Raw genomic sequence first — 10,526 nt, forward strand, 5'->3', positions numbered from 1 at the left:
ACTGTGGTAGAAAGCACAGCTTAGCCTTAGCAAATGTTCAAAGAAAAGTCGTCACTTCCTGATTTCTGCTTCACTGATAAATATTGTCACACTGGGGTTTTTGCAAATGATATCAGTGAGCACTGTGTGGCAGCTGGAGTCAGACAACTGAAGCTCCCACAATCAAGACCACAAACAGCTTTCAAAGGAGATTTGAAGCTTTTCTGGCAGCAAGCTTCATGATTTATGGGACTGGAACTGGAACAGAAACTACCTGATCACCAATGGTGAGCTGGCATGGAATTATTTTTATGACATTTTATCAAAGTTATAAATAAGCGTGCCCATTAACACATAGTGAGTGAGCATGTTGTCTTCCCACGCAGTGAACAGCGGATGCTAATGTTTTTGTCACTTTTTACAGAGTCAAACTCAAAGTAAGGTCAGTGCTTCCACGCTTTAAACGCTGCACGCTCACACTCTCTCCACACTCGATAGATTATCCATTGTTCATCTGCACACAGCTGCGGTTTTAGTAACGCAGTAACGCAGCGTGCTTACGGGAAAGTAACAGTAATCTAATTACCTTTTTTGCAATAGTAATCCCTCACTTTACTCGTTTCTTGAAAAAAGTAATCGGATTACTGCCCATCTCTGGTTGGAGCTGTGCACTTGTGGGTTCCACCTTGTGTACACGTTTATCTTTGCTGTGTGTACTTGTACCTCTGAGTGGAAGCTGAACTCTTGAGTTCGAGTATCGAAGCATCAGCTGTGACGTTAAAGTCCAAACAGCTCGTTCATTTGACGTGCAAATGAACGAAGGTAACGCCGTTTTCATGTGGATGTGTCACTGAGACACTTTCCACATCCACAGCTCACAAAATGGGAAAACTATAGAAGTATAACAATGAAGAAGTTACTATGTTACGGGTCCCAAGGATGAAGACCTCGATGACAAATATGTTACCTGTAAAAGCAGGTGAAGAGCAGAGTAAGGAAGACACGATGCGTCTCTGCTTTCCTCCAGAACGTGTCTGAGTCTGATTTATTTCACACAAATAAATGCTATAAAACACTAAACATGAGCTTTCAATATACTGTTCAGCTGGTTCCTCATTCACATCAATTACATTTACTTATTTCACAACATCAGTGAAATATACTCTTTTTAACTGGTTCAGTTTCTCAAGTTCACACTTCTTTCCATAACAGCTACATCCTTTTATCATATCAATAAACACATCACATTGTCTTCTGCAGTGTCTTACTGGCTAAACAGTTCTATTCAATAACAGCATTGGTAAATACATTACATTTGTTCCCTCCAGTAATTTACTGGCAAAATCACTATTTAGTGCATCATGAAACACAGCTTGTTGAATCAACCCATGAATGCCTCTGTTAGCTACACAGAGTTGCTCAGAGTGCTTGTGTTACACTAGCTAATCTACTCAGTCACTTTAACAGAACTATTAACATTCACATCTCACAGAACTGATTTGATTGGAGCATTACAACACGTTTGCACAGAGCATAGGAGCGCACTGACTCTGCTTCACGAGCGCTCCACCTAACGAGCGGGCTCGCGGTGCGGTCGCGCGGGACACTCCTCTGGTTTTCTCCCGTGTTTACATATAAATAACTTTGGCGGACCGCCTTAACTCTCCCATTCACATTAACGTGGGTAACCATGGTGACAATAAACAACATTTTCGGTGCGAGCACCGTGTACCGACCTGTAAAAGCAGGTGAAGAGCAGAGTAAGGAAGACACGATGCGTCTCTGCTTTCCTCCAGAACGTGTCTGAGGAAGCAGCGGAAGGTGGGCTCCACTTACTGCTCCCCGAAACCCCGGAGCAAGCACCAAAGTTCCGCCCTCACTGCTTTCTAACATAAAATGAATCCCTGTTACATGGATTTTCTATCCTCTTAAAGAAACTGAAAATAAATACATATAGCAATGAAAAATGTCCCGTTACATGAGTGTTTTACACAAAATAATATTCATGTGGTCATTCCCTCACAGGGGTGCCACAACTACACTGCTGTTTTGACAGAGACACAGTGTGTTTATCTAACTTGGCTGAAGCCAAAGTTCTCCAGACAAATTCAGTCTGTTTCTGCCAAGTGTGAACTCACTGGATGAGCGCCAGATACACAGAATCAAAAAGGGATAAATTACTTTTCTTATGTCATGTTCCCGTCACAAACTGGCTCAAGGAGAGGGGAAGCAGGAGTCCACAGATGAAATGTTCCTATAAATAAAGTGGAATTTATTCAAACTTTACCAAAACTTCAACACATCAAATACAAGCAGTTCAGCAGGGAGTGGATGTGTGTTGCATGTGCCAAGTGGATGCAGAGAGAGGCCAGGGCCACGTTCAAACCTGAACACGCTGCACAGTGTTTTGTTCCATTTGTTAGGGATGAATGAAATGCTTCCTTGAAAGGATGTGTGCAGTCACCAGTGGGCGTGGAAGCATGTGCGCCCTCATTTGGTGGGTGTGCAAGAAAAGTCATCCTGTCACACAGCAATGCCTACATAAATCACACCATTCTGCTTAAAATAATAATGTTTAGTGAAGCAGGTGAAGCAAAGGGCTGCTTTTAATAGGCTGGGAGACCCAGGTGTGCTGCTTTAGCTGCTGAGCCTCTTATGACAGAACAGCGGAGAGTGGTAAGAAGGGAGGAGGGGGTCTGGCTGTGTTTGTGAACGATAGATGGTGTAACTCTGGGCATTTCTCTATCAAAGAGACGCTATGCTGTAAGGACATTGAGCTGCTAGCGGTTAGCATGAGACCGTACTATCTACCACGAGAGTTTACACACGTGATTATGATAGCTGTGTATGTCCCGCCCTCTGCTAACGCTGCAGCAGCCTGTGAGGTCCTGCACACTGTAACCAGCAGACTCCAAACACAGCACCCTCAGGCCCTTTTCCTGATCTCTGGGGACTTTAAAGATGATGTAACCATTTAATTATGGTTACATAATTAATTATGTAATTAATAATGCAAAATGCAAAACGCTCAGCTGTGTCTCCAATCAAAGCTCTGTAACTTCAGAGGTGATGTTCATATGTTGACTAATGGTTTTCTTTCATTTTTGATGTACTGCAGAATATTTGTATAAAATCCAGGCCAGGAAAATCTCCTTCATGTGTTTCTGTGTTTTGTCTTCAGCTACGTTGACACAAAGGCCTCTGCTGTGACGCTCACACCTTTGATAAAGTCTGGAGAGTGTCAGCTTCCTGTTTATAGATACAAAAATATGTAATGTTGTGAACTCTGGCCGCAGCGGCGCAAGAAAAAGGAGAATTACGGGAAGCACTCACAACAGGTAAAATCAAAATAACAAAGTAAAGTACGATAAAATAAAAAACAACAAAAGAACAACACAATATACTTCCCCGTACTGTTACTGCTAACCTCTGTTAACCTAGTAACTCTTACCTTCTAACTGACAGCTGGTCAATAAACGAGCTCCATAAACGCTCCATATTCACCTTTACATGGAATATAAAGGGAAAAGAAGAAACACAGTGCTGTGTCAGCGTTAGACATATAGATATATCCTTGCTTTTAATACATTTGAAGGTGGGTGGGAGAGGTGCTTCTCCGCGTAGTCTACGGTCTCTTTGGGATCGGTAAAGCTTTTCCTCACATCACCATGGGTCACTAACAGCTTTGCAGGGTATAGCAGTCTGTACCTGACGCCGGTCATCCCACGTAGTCTTCCTCTCATATTTGCAAATGCGGCTCTGCGTTTCCAACAGAGGGAGGGAAATCTGGGAGGATGTTTATTTTAAAAACCCTTATACATCAGGTTCTTGTTCTCTGCAGCTTTCAGCAGAATTTCCTCACCAATGTGGTAGTAGTGCAATCTCAAGATGATGGGCCGAGGAAGATGACTTTGTTTGGGACGCTGGCGATTCACTCTATGTGCTCGATCGATGAGTGGCTTCTCCTCGAGAGATAGCGCCTCCGCCAACAGGTGTGAACCAACTCAGTCATCTTGGGTCCCTCTGTGCCTTCTGGTATTCCTGCAGTTCTTAAATGATTCCTCCTGGAGTGCCTCAAGAGCTCCACATCTCTCATCTAACTTCTTTACCTCCGCAGACAAACGCTCCACAGTGGCCTGGAGAGTGGCGATGGTGTCAGAGTGGTTCGAGGCACAGTCCTGCAGTTCAGTCAAAGTGTTATCATGCCTGGCCACGTCGCTTTTTATGTCCGAAATTGAGGGCTGGATGCTCTGGTTCAAGGATGATATCTCGCCTCCTATGGTGGTAGAAATCTCTAATATGCAAGTGTCCAGTGCTAGTTAGTTAGTTCTAGTGGTTAGTGGGGCTTTATTTGATGATTCTAGTGTGTGTTACATTGTTGTCATATTGTTGAGTCGCAGAGCTGTACAGTGTTACAGTTTCTGTAGAGTCTGGTATAAGGAACTCAGATCCCTCTGTGAATAATGTTCACTGAAACTGATCTGTAGTTAATGAACTAGTCAGGATTTACACTAGAGAATGTTTCTGCCATTACATGGCCTGTATTTGTAGAGCGCTTTACTCGTCCCTAAGGACCCCAAAGTGCTTTTTTGCCCAAGGACACAACATGTCCAAGCCGGGGCTCGAACCGGCAACCTTCCGATTACAAGACGAGCTGCCAACTCTTGAGCCACGATCGGCCCACATATTGTTGTCTTTTGTTGCAGACACCAAGTGTTGAGATCCTGTCTCAACCTCCTACATTCTTCCAGCAGGTTACACATTATTTTTTGTATTTGGAATCAAATATATGTGTCAGTTGGGCCTAGTGCAGGGGTCAGCAACCTTTAACACCCAAAGAGCCTTTTGGACCCGGTTTCCACACAAAGGGTCAGGGTTCGGGAAAACACTGGGAGCCGCAAATACTTTGTGACATCTAAAATGAAGATAACACTGTGTATATTGTTTTTACCTTTATGCTTTGTGTGAACAACTACAGTGTGTTGCTTATGAAATCCATGAAGTGCTACAGAGAAAATTACATTTGATTTATGTAATGAACACATTTTGAGCTCTTAAAGAAATATAACAAAGGAAAGCTGAACTACAATGATCCATGTAGCAAACACAAACTGTTATATCGCCTTTGGGCTTTTGGAGCCTTGACCTGACTTTTAAAAAATAATTGGAAAAAAGGTCTATGCTGCTACAAAATGAAAAATAGATATTTGCAAAATTCTGCCTAAGTATGTATTTTATGCTGACATAATGTGGATCCGAAGATCCATAACTGGCCTACCTGGGGCTGAAAGTCTCCATAAATGCAGGCGTTTCGGCGGCTACACCGGCTTCCACGAGTGTGACGCTTATTTTGAGAAAATAATAGAATATAAATGTATTTTTATATTTCAATATCACAATAATCTTCCAATGTAGAACTACAAGTTAAAAAAGAAGTAACATAAATCAAATCCACTTCAGCTAAATACTTCTCATTTATTTCCATCTTACATGCTGTGACTGCAGCCATTCCCACATCTCTGTGAATGGGACTCATGGACATGGATCAGTGGTTGTTGATCAATGGTCCTGAGAATCTGCATAATTAAGATGAAGGAACGGAGCTCCCAGCCCATCGTTCCTGCAGCTGCTTTCAGTCTTTATGCAAATGTCCTGTTTGTAAGACTGAAACCTGCAGCTGAGACTGAAGACGTCACCTGATGATGACGACACGTTTCTCCCACAAAACGCTGCGTCCAGATGAACAGAAGCAACAGACTCACTTTCCTGGATGATTGAGATGCATCAAGACTTCATTGTGTGTTACTTCTCATTCAGCACAGACACATTATTCCTGTTAGGTCATGTCAGCTGTCACTCAGTACAAGCACAACTGTGAACAACACAAACTTCTCTTCAATGTGTCACAGAAACACTAAGTGTGAGAGCCTGTATGACACACAGGACAGACTGTAAGCTCTGCTGGCTGCACAGCACTTTGTAGCAGTTTTCCAACATGTCCTCCACCCGTGATGTCAGTGGTGGGACCCCAGTCACAGCACTCAGCACCACCTCCTTTAAATGGATTTGATAGCAGTTCCTCCCGTTACTCGGTGCAACGCTTCTTAAATGTGTTTTTGCAGGATAAAACACAGCAGGTGGTGTAGAGAGGACGTCAGCTGACGGAGCAGAGGGAGGCAGACTGTGGATAAATGACAGAGTGAGAGGAGAGCAACCATGACAGAAGCACAGGTGTGGCAGATAGAAGTGGCTTTATAGACACTTATTGTCAGTCCTCGTGCATGCTGTGGAAATAAGTGTCTGTGTCATGAGGTGACATGTGAGCTTATCTTTGGTCAATAAAGCTGAACGACCAGTTTTCACTTTGCTTGTTACGCTTGTTTAGTGACGTCTGGGTTTCTGTGGAGCCCGAATTTTGATGAGTTCTGGTGAAATCATCTGAGATCATCTGAGCATCGGTGAAGAGTCAGCAGAGAAAGTGTGGGACAGAAGTTTGCTTTGGACACATGGACTGAAATCAAAAAGGAACAAACAGGATTTCCAATGGACAGTATGGAGAAGTGAAAGTACACAAAGGCTGTGCTGGAACACGTGTGTTACACTTTTTGACAGCTGAGAACAAAACACAATATTTTGCATCATCTCTGCAGTGTCTCTTCTTTCCTCTGCTGTTGTGCTTTTAGCTCCAAACTGTTTCAAATGGTTTGTCAGCAAGCTGACCTCTGACCTCTGCAGTACTAACTCCTGACCCGTACAAAGAGCGGGCGTTTCTGACCTTTGACCTGCAGCTGTATGTCTCTCAGTCTCAGTTCTTCTCTCCGTCACTGATGGAGCAGGTGTAGTTGCTGCTGACAGTCAGTCGTTTGTTTTCTCAGAGTGAGGCTGAAGTCTGAACTGTTCAGAGCATCAGGTCTCATCAACGTGCGCTGCTGTAACGCCGCTTTGTCCTCTGAGATCACCAGGTATGAAACCTGAGTGCTGACAGAGCAGCATGTTCCCCCTCATTCACCTCCACCACCACAGCCAAGGCATGCTGGGAAACTGAGGACACACAGACGGAGAACTGAAGTGTCTGCTGTGTGTTCATCTCAGAGTCCTCACAGGTGACACATTAGCTCCAGAACACCAAGCCAGGTGTTTGAAGCCTGACAGGGATTCTTCCCATCCAGAGGGAGGATTTAGCTGCACAACAATGAACATTAGTGTGTAGTTTAGAAACACAGACTGTGCCTGCACTGCATCTAGTGAAGAAAAGTGTTACTGCGAGAGAACCAGGCTCCTTTAAAGCAGCTGATATTAAGGTTGAAAAATCAACAATAAGCTGATGTAATCAACGTTTCACAAAATGGTCAGCAGCTAAAATCTGGAGCCGTTCTTTGGTGGTAATTAACAGTTTGTTCTTGTTAGCTAATTATGTAATTAAAGGTAGCAGCAGAAGCCTTGTGTTGAAAGCCCATTCACTCACACATTCACACAGTATGTGTGTGTCTGTGTTACACTGTGGACATCCCTTCTGTTGGAGCGCCATCTTGTGGCAGGTTTAAGAAATGTTCTTCTTGTAAATCCAAACTGATGCACCTCCATAGCAGACTGTGGAGGCTTTCAGTGACATGAAGACTTGATTTATACTGTCATATTCTCCTGTTACACAAAGCACAGCACGCTGAACATGGATGAACTGAAACTCCCAGCATCTGACTGAGGAAAAGCACAAATCATTCTCACACTGACTCCTGCTTGATTTTAGATTTGCTTTCAAATCCTCACACTTTCATATGAAGCACTAAATGGGCTCCAGACTGTTTATCTCAGCTTCCTGTCAAACACACTGCTGCTCACACCGAGGCTCAGTTTACTCCTCCAGCCTGGCTTAACCTGCTGTCTGTTAAAAACAGTCCCACACTCCTCTGTTTAATCCTTCTGCTCAGACTCTTTGATTTTGTATTGTTTTTACCTGAACTTGTGTTTTTGACATGGTTCTGTCTGTGAAATAAAGCTCACACACACACTGCTACAGTCCTTCATACACTTAGAAACGAAGCTGCTCCTTTCCTCAGTGCTGACACATAAAGAAGAGTTGGTTTTATATCCAACACGTCTCTGTTCCAGAAAACAGCTTCAGCAGCCTCTGAGTCTGAACTTGGAGTTGGTTATAAGCCACAGGCCTGTGTGCACAGCAATGAGGAAATATAATGCAGTAAGTGAAACATGGATGTGTGGAACAGATTATCCCAAAGGTTGATTCTGTTCATCTGGACGTTCTCAGTGAAACATTTGGTCTCTCGGTCAGGTGACTCCTTTAGTCTCAGCTGACTGCAGCTTTCCAAACCTTTGTCACTGGATCACTCACTTCATCTCCAACGTGTCCCTGACACAGACAGCTGGAGCCGTTACAGCAAAATCATTGATCATCGTTTTTAGAACATTAGCTGGTGTTGGTGGGCAGGCTAGCAGTGCTAATTGTTAGCACTAGTTCTGCTGCTCTCCCTTTGTCTCTGTTATTGTTGGTCTTTAGTGAACAATAGAAAGTGTCTTCATGAGACTGTTGCCTAATGTTCAAATGTAGATAACACCACCTGCACCAACCTGTTACACAGCACAACCCTCTGGTGTAGCTTTGGCTGGAGCACATATTGGCAGCTCCAGTGACATCACCACTCCATGGTGACATCATCTCTACAGACTGTGGCTGTTACATATCCTCACCTGGTAATAATAAGACTGTCCTCAGCTGCACACAGCTCCAAGATGAACAAACTGAAGTAAATACAAATTAGAGTTACGATAGATTGAAATCTTGTAATCAGAGCTAATTCTTAGTGAAACTCTCACAACATCATATCATGATCCTGGGTTAGTGTCTCGGTCTCAGATCACAACATCAGCACAGGCTTGGCTTGGGTGAGGTATTGAGTGGTTCTTGTCCATGACAGCTGCAGGTACAGTGCCATCAGCCATGCTGCACCACATGTCTGCCCAGGAACATTAGTGTGGCTGAGTCTCATGTAAACATTGTGCTAAAGTGGTGGGAAAGTGGCTGCAAGCTGGCTGCACTGTGTCCAATACTCTCAGTATGATATCCACAAACCTCTGAGTGTCACAGAGTGGGCCTGTGCTCAGCTCACTGTGCCCCATTCAATTCTACTTGCATAGTTTTACAAGTAAAATTAAAAGTTGCTCAATGATAAGTTATTGTAGTAACAACTAAGTCCATGGTTATTATTTGTTAATAGTAGCTTAAAGCTTCTGCACCAATCATGGAGCAGCAGGTTTAGAGCATGTGGATCTACAAAAGTAAGTCCCAGTAAGATGGGCTGAGCCTTACATACTAGAAGAAACATGTCATTCCCAGCAGATGAAGCGCCCTTTAAAGCAGGATCTCACTTTAAACCTAAAGAACTTGCTATGAGCATGCAGTGCATTCATGGTTATTATTCATACGATTGTGGGGAGCTAATAAAGTGCAACTATCACATTACATTTTATTATTAAATTGTTGTTAACAATCCCTTCACTTCTGCTTATCTAATTCATGGTTGCAGGATGGCTGACAGCTTCCATTAGGCAGGAGGTAATGTCCATTCTGGCCACAGTGCAACCCACAATGTGTAACTGACACTATTATATTGCATTATGTCACATTGTTACATCTTTTTAATAAATGATGACAGTCAGCTGAATTTGCTGCCCCCTTGGTGGAGGACATCAGGATCAGCAGCTGCTGCTCCATCACAAACACCACAGAAGAAGAACAACACTGGATCAGATTATCTGGACGTGTTTGACAGGGACAGTGTTCATGTTCATGGACATCAGGACAAAAACAGACGATGGAAACCTGCCAGATTTGAGCTAAACTGCTCGTTTCCATGTGTAGTCCCTGGGAGGTCACATGACCAACAAAGACACACAAGCTGTGTCCCAAAACGTCGGCTGCATCCTCCGGAGGCCGCATTTGAAGGCCGATGACGTCACAGCCAGGCGACGAAGGCTGTCCCGATTCCTCGACTCCTTCAAATGCGTCCTTCATTCCCCCGAGTTTGAAGGATGGGTCGGGTGTGTCCTTCGTGGCCCACCATATCCCAGCCAAATTTCAGCTGCCAACAATGGCGGCCGCTACTAAGTTTTAAAATTTAACGAGGGAGTACTACTTACTTACAATGAATTCCTTACACTATATAATTTTCCCGTCAGTGTTGGGGAATTCTCAATGGTGCTTGGTGCCATACCCTCAGGGACTTTAATGTTATATAAAAACACTGACAGCTCAATATCTGCCTCAGTCACTCTCCCTGATCCAGCTGAGTCAGCAGTGGGAAAAATCTGCTTTTCACAGGAACTTGGTAACAGCAATAAGAGAATACGTAGTTTATTCCAAGAAGATATCATGTCTCTCCCATATATAGAATATCTTACTGGAACCGACATGTTCCAGATATCACCTGGAAGACAGTCTGGATGATCCCATAAATATCTAATTGTGAACAAGGTGAAGGAAATCTCATATAAAATTCTTCATAAATGTGACCCAGCCAGTCACTATATGG

Source organism: Mchenga conophoros, linkage group LG3 (assembly GCF_057382185.1).
Source record: "Mchenga conophoros isolate Kocher_MC1m ecotype Shallow Benthic linkage group LG3, M_conophoros_male_GT1.1, whole genome shotgun sequence".
NCBI lineage: Eukaryota > Metazoa > Chordata > Actinopteri > Cichliformes > Cichlidae > Mchenga > Mchenga conophoros.